Source organism: Triticum dicoccoides, chromosome 4B (genome assembly GCF_002162155.2).
Source record: "Triticum dicoccoides isolate Atlit2015 ecotype Zavitan chromosome 4B, WEW_v2.0, whole genome shotgun sequence".
Classification (NCBI taxonomy): domain Eukaryota; kingdom Viridiplantae; phylum Streptophyta; class Magnoliopsida; order Poales; family Poaceae; genus Triticum; species Triticum dicoccoides.
Window position 1 is genome coordinate 602,817,288 of NC_041387.1, and position 19,045 is coordinate 602,836,332.

Consider the following 19,045-nt stretch of genomic DNA (forward strand, 5'->3'; position numbering starts at 1 on the left):
CAAATCATTTCCTTGTACATGGTTTAGCGAATCTCGCATTCTAACACTCGATCATCCTCACAAGCATTGCAGAATTCTTCTTGTCGACGAACCAAGTTCGAAAAATCCATTGATTCTGCAAGCCAAACAAACATCTATCGTTACTTAACAACTCTCAGGTTTTGCGTAAACTCCTATAGAATCGTCGGTTGATACAAGTCGTAACTTCTTCCAGGGTTTTTCCTTCAGCAAGAGTGTGCTTGCTTCTTTGCAGGTCCGGGGCCTGTGGGTTATGGCCCATCTCATCACTTGTAGTCCTTGAACTTATCATCGAGCAACTGTTCATTATTCCAACTTCCAACTTCCTAGTATTCTTAAATCCATCCAATTGTACTGTCTTCCTTCCTTCTATTGGCACCAAACTAGGACATGATTACTCAGACTCATCATGGAGTTTCCATTGCTCCATCTTACCAACATCATACCTCCGTTATATCCAATAGTAATTTATCTCTTCATCCTCGTGGGATTTTCCCACATACCAAGATAAAAACTTATACTTATGAAGTCCATATTCACTTCGTAGAACATCATTATCCTTTCTGCGGTCAAGCGTCCTTACAAGGGAATATTGGCCATCTCTGCATGGCACTTCTTCAACTGGGAACCGTGAAACACGTCTTGAACTCCTGACAGTCCTTCAGGTAACTCAACTTGTAGGCCACTTCCCTCATACACTCCAAAACTCGGTATGGTCCTACAAATCTCGGGGCTAACTGTCCCTTAACTCCCATCCGTTTAACTCCTCGCAGAGGGGTCACACGAAGACATGCTCTATCTCCAATTTCATAGACTACCTCCTTGAGTTTGTGAGTCTACATAACTCTTCTACCTGGACTGAGCTACCTTCAGTCTATCTCGAATCAACTTAACATTCTCTTCTGACTCCTTGATCACATTTGGTCCAAACAACTGTCGGTCTCCGACTTCATCCCACATACTCTTGGGGCATCACACATATCGAGACAAAACTCGTATTTCATTTTGCCCAAAATCCATGCAGTGGAGTATCTTTATCTTTTCCAGGGGTCAACGGTTCTTACAGGGTACTACCACCCTTAAAATGCACAAATCTTCCATAGACCATATTTCTCATATCCTCAAAATGGTCAAAATCCTTCTTCATAGAGTAACAACTCATAGAATCCATATCAATACCAACGAGGCTAACTTTATTAATTCTCAAATCATTACATGCCTCAACTCAATACCTCTATATTAAAAGAAAATGTTCTTACTACCACTACTCCATTTCTTTTGTTGCAAACTCAACTATCTAGCACAAGTTTCCTTCTCCTTGGGGCATTCTCTAGCAAAGTGCCCTGCTCCATTACAACAGAAACATATTACTTCGGGCAAGTTTCGAGGTTTCCTCATGATCACATAGCCTCCTTGGGTCCTTTTCTTCCCTCTTGGGCAATCATTGAAGTAGTGCCCTGAATTTTTGCACCTGAAACATGTGATATGACTCAGGTTTTTCTTTGTGGAAATTGGGTTGTTCCTCGAATCCAACCTACTTCTCTTCCTGGACCTTTCCGTTCCAATCAGGGCTTCTATTTCCTGTGGGTCATACTCTACTTCCTCTGTCGGGAATTCTACTAGATCTCCATTCAGACAATCTTGGGAGATGTGTCCTTCTTCTCCACATGAATAGCAAGACTTGGTGCAGGGTTTAATTGGTTCTTCTCTGGGTGTGTCCTCCACCTCTTTCTTCATCACAGGTTCTTCTAAACCTTCCATGGGGGCTCCTTTCATTGTTTCTTCCTTCTGCTGGATGGTTCTTTGTACCAAGGGGTAAATGTGACACTGAGCAGGGTAGTGGGTAGTCCCTTCACACAAGAAACAAGTGATCTGCCTAGCTGGGCATTCTTCAACTGGGTGACTTCCTTCACAATTACGGCATTCATCCTCGTGTTCTTTATGGGTGTGTCCGATTTCTCCACAAATCTTGCATGCACATGGTTTCCTCATATCCTTTCCATAAGGCTTCAACTTCTGGGACACAAACTGTGACTTTAGCAAAGTCAACTTAAATTCTTTCCAAGTGGTTACTCCTTGCCATCCTTTCATGGTTTGGTATATCTTCCACCAAGTAGCAGCACCTCTTTCAAAGCATTGAAGGGCATACTGGGCCATATCCTTTCCGACTATAGGGTTGTTCTCCATATGATCCTCCATGTTCTGAATCCATCGGTCTGTCTCCAATTGACTCATCGGTCCAGAAAATACAAGCTCATCTCCATTCATCCTCTATTGGGTCCATGGGTTTTGGGGTGAGATAAGAGATATCAAGAGAGGGATGCACACAATGCAAGCAACAGTTTTGAAAAGACAGATTTTTTTTGTTGTGGCTGTCGAGAAAACATCAAACAAATGACAGCTCACAAGCATCGCATCTAACGTAGGTATATAACAGGGGTTTGGTCTTCTAAAGGTCAATGAATCTTCAACGTCTCCAAACTCTTCAAGTCTTTGTTCATGCCTCCGATGGCTTCTTCCAATCGTGCTTGTCTTGCTCAAGTTCTTTTGCCAGATCATCTCTGTTGACGCGAAGTCTCTCGCGACGTCCTTCAATATTTCTGGAGTTACGTTCCAACTGCCGGTTTCAACATCCTTGACATGATCCATGATCCTACTGTCCTTCAGTTACTGTCAAATATCCGGTATCTCGATGTTTTGCTCCTTCATCTTGTCTACTTTCAGCTTCTGGGTCCTGAGTTCTTCACCAATTGCCTTATTGTCAAATATTGCTTCTTGTAGGTCCATCTTAACTTCCTGATGTAACACTCCAGATCCTGGTGAATACACCAGCTAAGGTTAACACTCCAATGTTTGCAGATAGATGCTCCATCAGCTTTCTACCATCCAATCCTTCCATGCATCTGCATGCTTAACTCCGCACGGTGACAATAGCATAGGCGGGCGATAACATCATGGATAGTCGTGTTTTTTTTTCCTCTTGTCATTTCCATGAGTTAATAACTCCTGCCTTAGGGTTCTCTTGACAAAACTTTGAGTTACTAACTCTCCATGCTCCGGTCTTTCTCCGATACACCTTGATCTCGGTATTGATAACTTCCATAGTCTGCCAGGTTCCATAAAGGTAGCCTTCCTGGGTCATACAAATTTGGGAATTCTTCAGAGCCTTCAAATTCTCCAAGTCTTCGGAGTCTTCAACAGTTGTAGTTTCCATTTACACGGTAAAATCCTCTTCATTCCAAATGGTCTTAGTTGTCCGATATCTTGTCTCCTTGGAGTGGTCTTATCAGTCAAATCTTCGAGTGGTCAAAAGGGAAAAGGGGTATGGTCTCACTAAAAAGAATTTTGAATAAGCTCAGAAGAGAAGAGAGGTAAAAAGATCTTTTTTGAAAATGAAGTTGTAGAGAAAAATCTTTCCTATGGGCTTGTCATTTTCTAGGGTCACGTCCTACAGTCAACATGTGCTCTGATACCATCTTGTAGCGACCCGACCCGAATGGATCAAGTCTCTGTGCTTATGTGTCATCCCTGGATCAGTATGCTGACACACACAGTACTCGAAGGATTTATAACAGAGGTAAATCACATGTATAAAGTAACGTAAATACTATTACCTCAATCCAAAATATAGCGGAAGCAACAAGGTTGTGGATTCCCATCAACACCAACGGCAAAGTTGAGTATAGGAAACCGTAACCCTAACGTACCACTTACTCGTCGTCTGAAAAGTCTGCAACATGAAAAGTTGCAGCCCGAAAACGGGTCAGCACATGGAATATGCTGGCAATGTAACACATAGAGAGTAATGAAAGAATAGGCTATACTACATGCATATATGGCTGGTGGAAAGCTCTATGGTTACAGTTTTTGCGAAAAGCCAATTTTTTTCCTACATCAAAGGAATAAAATTTATTTAACTATCATGGTGGTTGTTAAACATTGAGAATGGTTGACAGCATCCTCAATCCCAATTTAAAAGTACTCATTAAACCCAAACAAATTATAATAAGTAATGTGTTGAGATCAACAGGATAATCCAAGAACTAGATACTCAAAATGTCCATAACCGGGGACACGGCTAATCATGATTAGTTTGTTACTCTGCAGAGGTTTGCGCACTTTTCCCACAAGACTCGATCGCCTCCGTTTGGTTTATCGCACTACAGGGTGTTTGAGAAGGCGGATGACCGAGACATAGTCTTTCAGAAGCGCTAGCACCTTACATGTGGGGTAAACCGGTACACCTACATCCCCTACATCTGCTAGTCTAACCCGTAAGAGTTCGCACAACTTAGTCAACTATGCTAGAGCCCATAGTAGCATGTGGCTGCACACGGAAGTTTCTAGCATGAAAAATCTTATGATCCCTTTGAGCCTGGGTGGCGGTCCAAAATAAAAACAGGCAAGTCCTGATAGACATCAGGTGCCTCAATCCACCCAGATGTGTGTTTAAGTTGCCACCTTAGATAAACCATTAAAATTATCAATCTCACATCTGTCATGGATATCACTCACCCAATCCACGTCTACTAGCATAGCATAGCATAATAAGCAAACGTAGAAGTAACTCCCAAGGTTTCATAAGTAACAGGTAATAGGTACTACCTCTTCTACTTCCCATCCCACAATTTAATTAGATCCTAACAATGCAAGTGTTTGAGGGTTTGATCTAATGCAATAAAACATGGGTTGTAGGAAAGATATGATCAAGTGTTACTTGCCTGCAATGTTGATGAAGATGATTCGCACTCAAAACTCTTGATAGATCTAATCGTCATACTCCGGTCAATCTATCGTAGGCAAACAATAGTAACCACACAATAAGTACTCATCTAATGCACAGGGAAAAATCGAACAAGAGAACGAACCAGAAAGTTCAACTTAAGAACTCCGGTTGCAAAGAAAGAACGAGCCGAACAAACGACGAAAAACAAACGGCGGAAGAAAACAACTCGGTTCTAGCAAGTTGAATCTAGGTCAAAATTTTACTGTAGCAAAAGCTTGTTCAAGTTGATTAGACGAAACGGCGGTTTCGAGATGAAACTCCAGGCGCTTGAATCACCTGATTCCGATAAACGAGCGAGAAGATAAACTAGAACGAAGATCAGATCTGAGATCGCGATCGCGGAATAAATCCGACGAGAAGAAAAAGAAGAACGGTTATACGAACAGACGTCGTTAACCGGGAAATAATCGGTGATCACGTTCGTTGAGACGAACGGTCCGAAAGAAGAACGAAAACCAATCTAGGGTTTTCGGGAAAAGAGATCGAAACGAAAAACCGATCTAGAACACCGGAACGGTTTAGCGAAAAATCGGAAAGAAAACGAATCGGTAGAGAAGAAAAGAATCGGAACGGTTTATAAGAAAAACCGAACCGAGGGAAAGAAGAGACGCGGCGCGGTACCTCCGGCGAACGGCGGCGACGGCGGCGTTGACGCAGGGCGGCGGCGGCGCGGTGACGCATGGTGGCGGTGGCGGCACTAGGGCGCGGGGTTGGGCGGCGTTGGGCGCGGCGGCGATGCACAAGGGCGGCGGCGCGGGTGAGAGGCGCGGGGTGAGGCGCGGCTTGGGTGGTGCGGCGGCGCGGCGTGGGTGTGGCGGCGCGGCGTGGGGCGGCGGAGAGGAGAGGAGAGGTGTTGGTTTGATGTGTTTAGAGGGGGGGTGCTTGGGTATTTATATTGGGGAGGGGAGGGTTTTGCTTGGGGTAGGGGACAAGAAATAGACTAGGATTAGGAAACAAAAGGAAAAGATCTAGAAATAGATACGGAATAAACGAACATAGGACAAGAGTCCTACTAAGACTAGGAAAGAAAGAAGCGGCGGCTCCCTGGTGCACGCGCGCTATGGCCTCTTGGCCGGCCGGCGGCTAGTGGCTTGGGCCTTTGGCCCAAGGCGCTGCAGATTTTTTTTTAAACGGTCTCGCGCGCAGAAAAATAAATAAAAGAAAATCTAAACGAACTCCAAAATTTAATAAAGTAAATTTTCCCCGACTCCTAAAAATGAGCCGAACAAAATGAACTTTTCTCCGGACCTAAAATAAAATTTTCAAAAACGCGCATTTTCCCTATCCGAATAAAATGCAAATAAAACTCCGGCAAACAAAATTTGATCTATTTATTAAATCTTCATTTTCCTAAATTTGGGAAAGTCATATTATTCCCTCTCTTATATTTTTGATAACGGAAAATAATTGAAGATGAAATAAATAAATCAAATGATCCTCTTTTCAATTCGAGAAAACTCTCAAATATGAAAATAACGAAATCTCCAACTCTCTCCAAGGGTCCTTGAGTTGCGTGAAATTTCTAGGATCGACCAAAATGCAAGAAAATAAAATATGCATGATGATCTATTCCAAATTGAAAATAAATTCAAAGGGGCTTTGAATTTAATTCTTTGAAACTCCCAACTCATATTTCATATAATTTGAAGAAGTCATTTTATCTTCTCTCGTGAAAATCATTGAGTCGCATAAAGTTTCAGAATTGGGATATTTCCAAATGAAATTTAAATATTCTCAACACCCCTTGTCATTTAAATAAATGGAAGAAGTCATGTCATCTTCTCTCCGGGGTTTTGTGATGAAAAGAATTTGAATTCACGAAGATCAGAAAACCAATATGAAAGTTTGGGAAAGTCCTTTTATTCCCTCTCATTTAACTTTCAAAAAGTTTCGAATTCACTCACTTTCAGTCAATCAATCAAGCAATCAATCAAATCTATCTATTTGTTTATAACATTCCAAAATTTAGAATTTTGGGATGTTACACCCAAGGTAAAACCCAAACCCGAGACTAAGTGCTTCTGTAATAAGGGGAACAACCACTAGAGCAGAATTACCCTAGATACTTGGTAGATAAGAAGGCTGGCAAGGTCGATAGAAGTATATTGGATATACATTGTGTTAATGTGTACTTTGCTAGTACTCCTAGTAGCACCAGGGTATTAGATACCGGTTCGGTTGCTAAGTGTTAGTAACTCGAAACAAAAGGCTACGGAATAAACGGAGACTAGCTAAAGGTGAGCTGACGATATGTGTTGGAAGTTTTTCCAAGCTTGATATGATCAAGCATCGCACGCTCCCTCTACCAAAGAGATTGGTGTTAAACCTAAATAATTGTTATTTGGTGTTTGCGTTGAGCATAGACATGATTGGATTACGTCTATCGCAATACGGTTATTCATTTAAGGAGAATAATGGTTACTCTGTTTATTTGAATAATACCTTCAAAGGTCTTACACCTAAAATGAATGGTTTATTAAATCTCGATCGTAGTGATACACATGTTCATGCCAAAAGATAGTAATGATAGTACCACCTACTTGTGGCACTGCCACGTAAGTCATATCGGTATAAAACGCATGAAGAAGCTCCATATTGATGGATCTTTGGGCTCACTCGTTTTTGAAAAGTTTGAGACATGCGAACCATGTCTATTGGTGTATATGCATGAAGAAACTCCATGCAAATGGACCGTTTTGACTCACTTGATTTTGAATCACTTGGGACATGCAAATCATACCACATGGGCAAGATGACTGAAAAGCCTCGTTTTCAGTAAGATGGAACAAGATAGCAACTTGTTGGAAGTAACACATTTTGATGTGTGCAGTCCAATGAGTGCTGAGGCATGCAGTGAATATTGTTATGTTCTTACTTCACAGATGATTCGAGTAGATGTTGAGTATATTTACTTGATGAATCACGAGTCTGAATTATTGAAAGGTTCAAGTAATTTCAGTGTGAAGTTGAAAGATCGTCGTGACAAGAGGATAAAAGATCTATGATATGATCATAGAGATGAATATCTGAATCACGAGTTTGGCACAGAATTAAGACATTGTGGAAATTGTTTCACAACTGATACAGCCTGGAACACCATAGTGTGATGGTGTGTCCAAACGTCATAGTTGCACCCTATTGGATATGGTGCATACCATGATGTCTCTTATCGAGTTACCACTGTCGTTCATGGGTTAGGCATTAGAGACAACCACATTCACTTTAAATAGGGCACCACATAATTTCGTTGAGACGACACCGTATGAACTATGGTTTGGAGAAACCTAAGTTGCCGTTTCTTGAAAGTTTGGGGCTGCGACGCTTATGTGAAAAGGTTTCAGGTTGATAAGCTCGAACCCAAAGCAGATAAAATGCATATTCATAGGACACCCAAAAACAGTTGGGTATACCTCCTAATTCAGATCCGAAAGCAATAGGGATTGTTTCTTGAATCGGGTCCTTTTTCGAGGAAAGGTTTCTCTCGAAAAGTTGAGTGGGAGGATGGTGGAGACTTGATGAGGTTATTGAACCGTCACTTCAACAAGTGTGTAGCAGGGCACAGGAAGTTGTTCCTGTGGCACGTACACCAACTGAAGTGGAAGCTTATGATAGTGATCATAAAACTTCTGATCGAGTCACTACCAAACCTCGTGGGATGACAAGGATGCATACTACTTCAGAGTGGTACGTAATCCTGTCTTGGAAGTCATGTTGCTAGACAACAATGAACCTACGAGCTATGGAGAAGCGATGGTGGGCCCGGATTCCGATAAATGGCTCAAGGCCATAAAACCCGAGAGAGGATCCATGTATGAAAACAAAGTGTAGACTTTGGAAGAACTACTTGATGTTCGTAAGGCTGTTAGGTAAATATGGATTTTGAAAGGAAGACAGACAATGATGGTAAGTGTCACCATTGAGAAAGCTCGACTTGTCGTTAAGATGTTTTTCGACAAGTTCAAGGAGTTGACTACGATGAGACTTTCTCACTCGTAGCGATGCTAAGAGTCTGTTGGAATTATATTAGCAATTACTGCATTATTTATGAAATCTTGCAGATAGGATGTCAAAACATTGTTTCCTCGACGATTCTTGAGGAAAGGTTGTATGTGATACAACCGGAAGGTTTTGTCTATCCTGAAATATGCTAATAAGTATGCAAAGCTCCAGCAATCCTTCTGAGGACTGGAGTGAGCATCTCGGAGTTGGAATGTATGCTTTGATGATGATCAAAGATTTTGGGTGTATACAAAGTTTATGAGAAACTTGTATTTCCAAAGAAGTGAGTGGGAGCACTATAGAATTTCTGATAAGTATATGTTGTTGACATATTAATGATCAGAAATGACATAGAATTTCTGGAAAGCATATAGGGTTATTTGGAAAGTGTTTTCAATGGAAAACCTGGATTAAGCTACTTGAACATTGAGCATCAAGATCTATAAGGATAGATCAAAACGCTTAATAGTACTTTCAAATGAGCACATGCCTTGACGTGATCTTGAAGGTGTTCAAGATGGATCAGTCAAAGAAGGAGTTCTTGCCTGAGTTGTAAGGTATGAAGTTAAGACTTAAAGCTCGACCATGGCAGAATAGAGAGAAAGGAACGAAGGTCGTCCCCTATGCTTAAGACATAGGCTCTACAGTATGCTATGCTGTGTACCGCACCTGAAGTGTGCTTTACCATGAGTCAGTCAAGGGGTACAAGAGTGATCCAAGAATGGATCACAGGACAGCGGTCAAAGTTATCCTTAGTAACTAGTGTACTAAGGAATTTTCTCAATTATGGAGGTGGTAAAGGAGTTCGTCGTAAAGGGTTACGTCGATGCAAGCTTAACACCTATCCGGATAGCTCTGAGTAGAGATACCGGATACGTATAATGGAGCAACAATTTAGAATAGCTCCAAGTAGAACAGTTATTTGGAATAGCTCCAAATAGAACGTGGTAGCTGCATCTAGGAGATGACATAGAGATTTGTAAAGCACACACGGATCTGAAAGGTTCAGACCCGTTGACTATAACCTCTCTCACAAGCATAACATGATCAAACCCAGAACTCATCGAGTGTTAATCACATGGTAAATGTGAACTAGATTATTGACTCTAGTAAACTCTTTGGGTGTTAGTCACATGGGGATGTGACCTTGAGTGTTAATCACATATCGATGTGAACTAGATTATTGAGTCTAGTGCAAGTGGGAGACTGTTGGAAATATGCCCTAGAGGCAATAATAAATTGATTATTATTATATTTCCTTGTTCATGATAATCGTTTATTATCCATGCTAGAATTGTATTGATAGGAAACTCAGATACATGTGTGGATACATAGACAACACCATGTCCCTAGTAAGCCTCTAGTTGACTAGCTCGTTAATCAATAGATGGTTACGGTTTCCTGACCATGGACATTGGATGTCGTTGATAACGGGATCACATCATTAGGAGAATGATGTGATGGACAAAGACCCAATCCTAAGCCTAGCACAAGATCATGTAGTTCGTATGCTAAAGCTTTTCTAATGTCAAGTATCATTTCCTTAGACCATGAGATTGTGCAACTCCCGGATACCGTAGGAGTGCTTTGGGTGTGCCAAACGTCACAACGTAACTGGGTGGCTATAAAGGTACACTACGGGTATCTCTGAAAGTGTCTGTTGGGTTGGCACGAATCGAGATTGGGATTTTGTCACTTCGTGTAAACGGAGAGGTATCTCTGGGCCCACTCGGTAGGACATCATCATAATGTGCACAATGTGACCAAGGGGTTGATCACGGGATGATGTGTTACGGAACGAGTAAAGAGACTTGCCGGTAACGAGATTGAACAAGGTATCGGTATACCGACGATCGAATCTCGGGCAAGTACCATACCGCTAGACAAAGGGAATTGTATACGGGATTGATTGAGTCCTTGACATCGTGGTTCATCCGATGAGATCATCGTGGAACATGTGGGAGCCAACATGGGTATCCAGATCCCGCTGTTGGTTATTGACCGGAGAACATCTCGGTCATGACTACATGTCTCCCGAACCCGTAGGGTCTACACACTTAAGGTTCGATGACGCTAGGGTTATAAAGGAAGTTTGTATGTGGTTACCGAATGTTGTTCGGAGTCCCGGATGAGATCCCGTATGTCACGAGGAGTTCCGGAATGGTCCGGAGGTAAAGATTTATATATAGGAAGTCCTGTTTCGGCCATCGGGACAAGTTTCGGGGTCATCGGTATTGTACCGGGACCACCGGAAGGGTCCCGGGGGCCCACCGGGTGGGGCCACCTGCCCCGGGGGGGCACATGGGCTGTAGGGGGTGCGCCTTGGCCTACATGGGCCAAGGGCACCAGCCCCTAGAGGCCCATGCGCCAAGATATAGGAAAAAGGGGAGAGTCCTAAAGGGGGAAGGCACCTTCGAGGTGCCTTGGGGAGGATGGACTCCTCCCCCCCTCTTAGCCGCACCCCTTCCTTGGAGGAAGGGGCAAGGCTGCGCCTCCCCCCTCTCCCCTGCCCCTATATATAGTGGAGGGGAGGGAGGGCATCCATACCTGAGCCCTTGGCGCCTCCCTCCCTCCCGTGACACCTCCTCCTCTCCCGTAGGTGCTTGGCGAAGCCCTGCAGGATTGCCACACTCCTCCATCACCACCACGCCGTTGTGCTGCTGCTGGATGGAGTCTTCCTCAACCTCTCCCTCTCTCCTTGCTGGATCAAGGCGTGGGAGACATCGTCGAGCTGTACGTGTGTTGAACGCGGAGGTGCCGTCCGTTCGGCACTAGGATCATCGGTGATCTGAATCACGACGAGTACGACTCCATCAACCCCGTTCACTTGAACGCTTCCGCTTAGCGATCTACAAGGGTATGTAGATGCACTCTCCTTCCCCTCGTTGCTAGTCTCTCCATAGATAGATCTTGGTGACACGTAGGAAAATTTTGAATTTCTGCTACGTTCTCCAACACTTTACACCAATATGACCCAAACGGCAGTGCCACAAATAAGTTGCACTATCATTATTAACTTTGCATCTTTTGGCATCAATATTATGAATATGTGTATTACTACGATCGAGATCCAACAAACTATTTTCATTGGGTGTATGACCATAAAATGTTTTATTCATGTAAACAGAACAACAATTATTCTCTAACTTAAATGAATAACCATATTGCAATAAACATGATCAAATCATATTCATGCTCAACGCAAATGCCAAATAACATTTATTTAGGTTTAACACTAACCCGAAAGTATAGGGAGTGTGCGATGATGATCATATCAATCTTGGAACCACTTCCAATACACATCGTCACTTCACCCTCAACTAGTCTCTGTTTATTCTGTAACTCCTGTTTCGAGTCACTAATTTTTTTAGCAACCAAACAAGTATTATCAAATACTCAGGGGCTACTATAAACACTAGTAAGGTACACATCAATAACATGTATATCAAATATACCCTTGTTCACTTTGCCATCCTTCTTATCCACCAAATATTCAAGGCATTTCCGCTTCTAGTGACCATTTCCTTTGTAGTGTAAGCACTTAGTTTCAGGCTTTGGTCCAGCTTTGGGCTTCTTCGCGGGAGTGACAACTTGCTTGTCATTCTACTTGAAGTTCCCTTTCTTTCCCTTTGCCCTTTTCTTGAAACTAGTGGTCTTTGTCAATCATCAACACTTGATGCTCTTTCTTGATTTCTACCTTCGTCGATTTCAGCATCACGAAGAGCTCGGGAATCGTTTTCGTCATCCCTTGCATTATAGTTCATCACGAAGTTCCAGTAACTTGGTGATGGTGACTAGAGAACTCTCTCAATCACTATCTTATCTGGAAGATTAACTCCCACTTGATTCAAGCGATTGTAGTACTCAGACAATCTAAGTACTTGCTCACTAGTTGAGCAATTCTCCTCCATCTTTTAGGCGAAGTATTTGTCAAAGGTCTCATACCTCTTGACACGGGCATGAGTCTGAAATACCAATTTCATCTCTTGAAACATCTTATATGTTCCATGACGTTTCAAAAACGTTTTTGTAGTCCCAGTTCTAAGCCATAAAGCATGGTGCACAAAACTATCAAGTAGTCATCATATTGAGCTAGCCAAAGGTTCATAACGTCTGCATCTGCTCTTGCAATAGGTCTGTCACCTAGCAGTGCATAAAGGACATAATTCTTTTGTGCAGCAATGAGGATAAACCTTAGATCATGGACCAAGTCCGCATCATTGCTACTAACATCTTTCAACTTAGTTTTCTCTAGGAACACATATAAAACATAGGGAAGCAACAACGCGAGCTATTGATCTACAACATAATTTGCAAAAATACTACCAGGACTAAGTTCATGATAAATTAAAGTTCAATTAATCATATTACTAAAGAACTCCCACTTAGATAGACATCCCTCTAATCCTCTAAGTGATCACGTGATCCAAATCAACTAAACCATGTCCGATCATCACGTGAGATGGAGTAGTTTCAATGGTGAACATCACTATGTTGATCATATCTACTATATGATTCACGCTCGACCTTTCGGTCTCCGTGTTCCGAGGCCATATCTGTTATATGCTAGGCTCGTCAAGTTTAACCTGAGTATTCCGCGTGTGCAACTGTTTTGCACCCGTTGTATTTGAACGTAGAGCCTATCACACCCGATCATCACGTGGTGTCTCAGCACGAAGAACTTTCGCAACGGTGCATACTCAGCGAGACCACTTTTACTATGATAATTTAGTGAGGGATCATCTTATAATGCTACCGTCAATCAAAGCAAGATAAGATGCATAAAAGATAAATATCACATGCAATCAATATAAGTGATATGATATGGCCATCATCATCTTGTGCTTGTGATCTCCATCTTCGAAGCACCGTCATAATCACCATTGTCACCGGCACGACACCTTGATCTCCATCGTAGCATCGTTGTCGTCTCGCCAATCTTATGCTTCTACGACTATCGCTACCACTTAGTGATAAAGTAAAGCATTACAGGGAGATTGCATTGGATACAATAAAGCGACAACCATATGGCTCCTGCCAGTTGCTGATAACTCGGTTACAAAACATGATCATCTCATACAATAAAATTTAGCATCATGTCTTGACCATATCACATCACAACATGCCCTGCAAAAACAAGTTAGACGTCCTCTACTTTGTTGTTGCAAATTTTACGTGGCTGCTACGGGCTGAGCAAGAACCGTTCTTACCTACGCATCAAAACCACAACGATAGTTTGTCAAGTTGGTGCTGTTTTAACCTTCGCAAGGACCGGGCATAGCCACACTCGGTTCAACTAAAGTGAGAGAGACAGACACCCGCCGGTCACCTTTAAGCAACTAGTGCTCGTGGCGGTGAAACCAGTCTCGCGTAAGCGTACGCATAATGTCGGTTCGGGCCGCTTCATCTCACAATACCGCTGAACAAAAGTATGACATGCTGGTAAGCAGTATGACTTATATCGCCCACAACTCACTTGTGTTCTACTCGTGCATATGACATCTACGCATAAAACCAGGCTCGGATGCCACTGTTGGGGAACATAGTAATTTCAAAAAAAATCCTACGCACATGCAAGATCATGGTGATGCATAGCAACGAGAAGGGAGAGTGTTGTCTACATACCCTTGTAGACCGTAAGCGGAAGCGTTAGCACAACGCGATTGATGTAGTCGTACGTCTTCACGGCCCGACCGATCAAGCACCGAAACTACGGCACCTCCGAGTTCTAGCACACGTTCAGCTCGATGACGTCCCTTGAACTCCGATCCAGCCGAGTGTCGAGGGAGAGTTCCGTCAGCATGACGGCGCGATGACGATCTTGATGTTCTACCATCGCAGGGCTTCGCCTAAGCACCGCTACGATATTATCGAGGTGGACTATGGTGGAGGGGGGCACCGCACACGGCTAAGAGATTCAAGGGATCAATTGTTGTGTCTTTGGTGCTAGCCCTGCCCCTCTATTTATATGTTGAGCCCCGGGGTCGAAACTTGGAGCAAAAGCCTCCTCAAAGTCGATTTTTTCCGAAAGGCAAGAGTCCCACTCGGACTCCAGGACCAAACTCCACAATCCTTGGCGTCTGGCCCAGACGCCATGGGCCTCGGCGTCCGGCCCAGGGCCAGACGCCAGGGTCTCCGGCGTTTGCCCCCCTGGCCTCCGCAAAACTCCTTTTGCACCGACCTAAAGCCTCATGGGCTTGACCCCTTGGCCTAACCATATAATCCAATATATGAATCTTTACGTCTCGACCATTTCGAGACTCCTTGTCATGTCCCCGATCTCATCCGGGACTCCGAACTCCTTCGGTACATCAAAACATATAAACTCATAATATAACTGTCATCGAAACCTTAAGCGTGCGGACCCTACGGGTTCGAGAACAATGTAGACATGACCGAAACACGTTTCCGATCAATAACCAATAGTGGAACCTGGATGCTCATATTGGCTCGCACATATTCTACGAAGATCTTTATCGGTCAAACCGCATAACAACATACGTTGTTCCCTTTGTCATCGGTATGTTACTTGCCCGAGATTCGATCGTCGGTATCTCAATACCTAGTTCAATCTCGTTACAGGCAAGTCTCTTTACTCGTTCCGTAATACATCATCCCGCAACTAACTCATTAGTTACAATGCTTGCAAAGCTTATAGTGATGTGCATTACTGAGTGGGCCCAGAGATACCTCTCCGACAATCGGAGTGACAAATTCTAATCTCGAAATACGCCAACCCAACAAGTACCTTTGGAGACACCTGTAGAGCACCTTTATAATCACCCAGTTATGTTGTGACGTTTGGTAGCACACAAAGTGTTCCTCCGGTAAATGGGAGTTGCATAATATCATAGTCATAGGAACATGTATAAGTCATGAAGAAAGCAATAGCAATATACTAAACGATCGTGTGCTAAGCTAATGGAATGGGTCATGTCAATCACATCATTCTCCTAATAATGTGATCTCGTTAATCAAATGACAACTCATGTCTATGGCTAGGAAACATAACCATCTTTGATTCAACGAGCTAGTCAAGTAGAGGCATACTAGTGACACTATGTTTGTCTATGTATTTACACATGTATTATGTTTCCGGTTAATACAATTCTAGCATGAATAATAAACATTTATCATGAAATAAAGAAATAAATAATAACTTTATTATTGCCTCTAGGGCATATTTCTTCAGTAGGTTACACTTGAAGCGGGCTGCTCTTCCTCCACGCGTAGGTGCCGCATCGTACTCACTCCACTTGTGTGTTTTAAGTGAGAACATCTCATGCAGATATGTGGTCTCGTCTCTTGAGCCTCGTACTCGGGAGTGGAGTAAGATGTATTTAGGTCCAAGAGATTTTACCTTGATGTTGATTTAAGTTTTTCTTCATGACCGGCATCTCGCATTTGAATGTTTTGCAATATATACATTCAATGTTAGTTCATCAATAAATTGAATTGTACAGCTAGCTCTGATGAATACTAGCATCCGTACATTTTTCTTGTGGTGTATGTGTTTTTCAAATAATTGAGCAATGCTAATTGTATGGTGGTGAATATTTTTCTACAGTTCAAAGAGTGGAAAGTAATGCTTTCAATATGAAAATGATCAAATATATAACTTTGCTTGACACAAGCAACTTTTACGGTTTCAAATGGGACTGTTATATATTGAGCCTCGCACATCAGTTTAAACAATGGAGTGCTGAGGTTATCTTTTAGTCAGGTAAATTGATGATATGTTCCAAATTATACATGGTATGATTGGTACTTCCTCTGTTCCTAAATATAAGTCTTGACTACATACGGAGAAAAATGAGTGAATTTACACTCTAAAATATATCTATATACATTTGTATGTAGTTTGTATTGAAATTTCTAAAAAGACTTATATTTAGAACGGAGGGAGTACTTTTTTCTTGACGTATATTATTAATAAGCTCTCATAAATATGATTTATCAATTTGTAGTAATACATCACATGCAAGATTACTCGTGCCCGGTGTGTTATGATTAACTGCAATTTAAAGTATTTTGACTATTACGTTATGGATATGGCAGGTTATGCTATACAGTATGTTTTATGAAGGTTGCACACAAAGTAAGAAAATACTACTTTCATTATAAAATTTAGAGACATTATAGCTATGCACTATAGGAGCTCTGTCACACTCTTCATGTTCCGCACCATCCGATTTTGTCCTCTTGATGTTTCTAGCCATCGAATGCGCTTCAATCCTGACTGAGCCACAAACTAAACTAGGAGTGCTACGGGCTGCTGCTCCGGTAGGAAAATCGCTGGCTTGTGACTGATCTAGCAATTTTTTAGTCGTTGGGATCAATTGCTTACAATATTAGCATACCATGATCTAAAGAAGAGTGTCTTTGTAGATTTGTTTAGCTAACACTGGATGCTCTTTGGAGGATAGGACCAAGTCGCCCATTGATGCTTCATTTTGAGAAGTTAATGTACAGCTTCCCACGGTGATCTTGATAGATGATGAAATTGAAAATATGTTCTCTTTATCTTCGGAGGAGGTTCATTTCTCTTTGATATGAGAAATTCATTGGTTTATACCTAGGTACAAAGTACGGGATGTATGATTATACATGCAACTATATACACAAGTGACTTTCATTATTATTTTGGTCATGTAGCATGTCAGTATATTATTTTTATTCATCCGGAACATTTTAGTATCTGCAGTGCCACACAAAATTGAATGAACATTATGAATTGTCAAAAAGGCGAGCATAAGGGAGCAAAAAGAACTAAAACAAAGAAGACAACTCAGGATAATTATTTACCTAAGATGTGACCTTCACTAACTCAATTCGAAGGAGCCAAGAAGCTGCACCCATTTATTATGGCTTCACGGACTTTCGAGCTTCTATAAAGTGAGTACTGTCAATCCTTGCTGTTTTGTTGGGATCATCCTACCATGAGCTCACCTTGATTGATTTTAGTAGGTCGGTGCAACACTAGTTCAAAGACAAAAATATTAAGCTCTTGGGGACTTGGATGTTGGAGAGGCGACTAGGCTGGTCTTTTCTTTTATAACTCAAGACCTTACAACGGTAGGTGATCGGAAAAAACCTTATATGTTTCGCACAATAAAGAACATATCATAGTAAGAAATTCAACATGAAAATTTAGTAAATAATGCCCTTGACCTAGGGATATATAAGAAAAGATTGATGTTGAACTATTATAATATGTATCCTCATAGCAACAAGCAATTAACGTAGTGACATGGCTGTCGAGATGCAACATGGGGAGAGGGAATTCGAGGGAGCATGCACTAGGGCGGCGACACCATCACAATCTTGGAGGGGATGCCTGAGAGCTGGGTGATATTGGTAGCTGGAGGAGGGGCGGGTGGTGAGTAATGTTATCAAGTGGGGGCAAGGAAGGTTGATGGTGCTAGATCATGTAGGAGGTTACTCGAAATGTCCAACATCAGTATTTTATTCCAGTACAACAGTTTAACTAAGTCTATCATTCACGTGAGATTATGTGGGATGTGGGATGTCCACTTGTCCCATCAAAAATTATATGGACAATGTGGGCCCCCACTTATCTTATGCCACCTATGTGGATGTGGATGGGGGTTGGCGTTATGTTCAGTTACGGTGCCTGAGCACAATATTTTTCCTACTTTTGGGTAATGTGGCAAATTGCATTTCATTAGAGATGGCTTTGCAACAAATTGCATGAGCGAGTGGTTCATATATTTTTCATCTGTCATCAATTTTTTGGTTAGGATAGAAGGGTAAATGCATTTATTGGTTGCTTTAAGAGTTAATAACGGGCACAAAGGTGTATCAATTCCATCATTCCATGCCCAACAACGGATATAATATTTTTGTTTGGTGGTAATGCATGATATTCAACTGTATGTTACAACGTGCCAATGGCTTATGAGACATCAGGTCTACCTTCTTAGCTCGGGTGCATCACGTGTGGCGCACACCTCCTCTCTTATTGCAGCGTGAGAGCGGGGCAGTTGGCGGGGGCTCCTCCTGGCGGTATGTGGGAAGTACGGTATGAAAGGAGATAGGGCCCCATGGAGAAGGCGAGGTGACCTTCATCCGGTTGTTAAGGAGAGGGCTCCAGCGAAAAATGTTCTGCTATGGCAGAAAACCAAGATGGAAGGGAGGGTCCTACATGAAAGGAAAGGGTGTGTCATTGGGTGTTTTATTTTAATTGGGCTAGCATGTTGGAGATAAAATGGCGGATAGTCC